Source organism: Octopus bimaculoides, chromosome 19 (assembly GCF_001194135.2).
Source record: "Octopus bimaculoides isolate UCB-OBI-ISO-001 chromosome 19, ASM119413v2, whole genome shotgun sequence".
Lineage (NCBI taxonomy): Eukaryota > Metazoa > Mollusca > Cephalopoda > Octopoda > Octopodidae > Octopus > Octopus bimaculoides.
In genome coordinates this window covers 34,933,962-34,934,873 of record NC_068999.1, presented here as the reverse complement: position 1 = coordinate 34,934,873, position 912 = coordinate 34,933,962, and the positions used below count along the sequence as shown (strand labels likewise).

General features: G+C 31.1%; 1 long non-coding RNA gene across 1 annotated transcript in view; it reads right to left on the bottom strand.

Moving 5' to 3' along the window:
- Window positions 1–756, bottom strand: part of LOC128250164 (uncharacterized) — a 77,696-nt gene extending 76,940 nt beyond the window's left edge. The window contains exon 1 of the long non-coding RNA XR_008266276.1: window positions 593–756. This is a non-coding gene — a long non-coding RNA (uncharacterized LOC128250164). The remainder of the gene's footprint in view (window positions 1–592) is intronic.
- Between the last annotated feature and the right edge of the window lie 156 nt (window positions 757–912).

Genomic DNA, 912 nt, shown 5'->3' with positions numbered 1-912 from the left:
GACATTCACACATTCACACACTTCTACACACAGACACTAACACGTAAGTATATATACACACACGGAAATAGACATACAGGCAAGCACACAGACGCATAGAAACATATATACAGGTGCACCCACATGCACACACATATATGCGTGAGCGTGCGTGTGTGTGTGTGCGTTGTGGGGTGAGGGGTACGTAAAACATTTGGGTAATTAAGAAACAATTCGATATTAATTAAAAAATATTAATGTCGAACGAAGTGTGAAAAGGAAACCAAAAGACAACAATAGCATTAATAATAATAATAGCAATAATAATAATATTGTTTTTAGACAGCGTTATTATCAATAATAATAATAATAATAATAATAATAATAATAATAATAATAATAATAATAATAATAATAATAGTAACAATAATAATAATAATGAAATAGAAAATAAAAGAAAAAATTATAAATTTTAAAAAGCACATTCCATAAAATTCAAAACGATCAGGTAACAAAAAAACAAATGAAAACCACAAAGAACAACAAAATCTGTTTGCAAAAAATAAAGAAAAAAAATAGAGAAAAAGAGGGACAAAAAGAACATAATCATTACCATAAAAGAAAGCGAACAAAGAACAGGTGTCGCAGAAGCATTTTGGGACAAATTTTGGGTGTTAAAGACGAGGATAAAGTGAATAGTTCCATATGTCTATGGAATATTTTAACCATTTGTGCGGCTATGATTATACAATTAACTTGAAATAGATCAGTTGCCTGAACATGTTGTAAAATTATGGTGATTGTATACTGTCCCTATTCTGATAAATGCGCATAGAATACAATAGTAGCACACACACACACACACACACACACACACACACACACACACACACACACACACACACACACACACACACACACACACACACACAC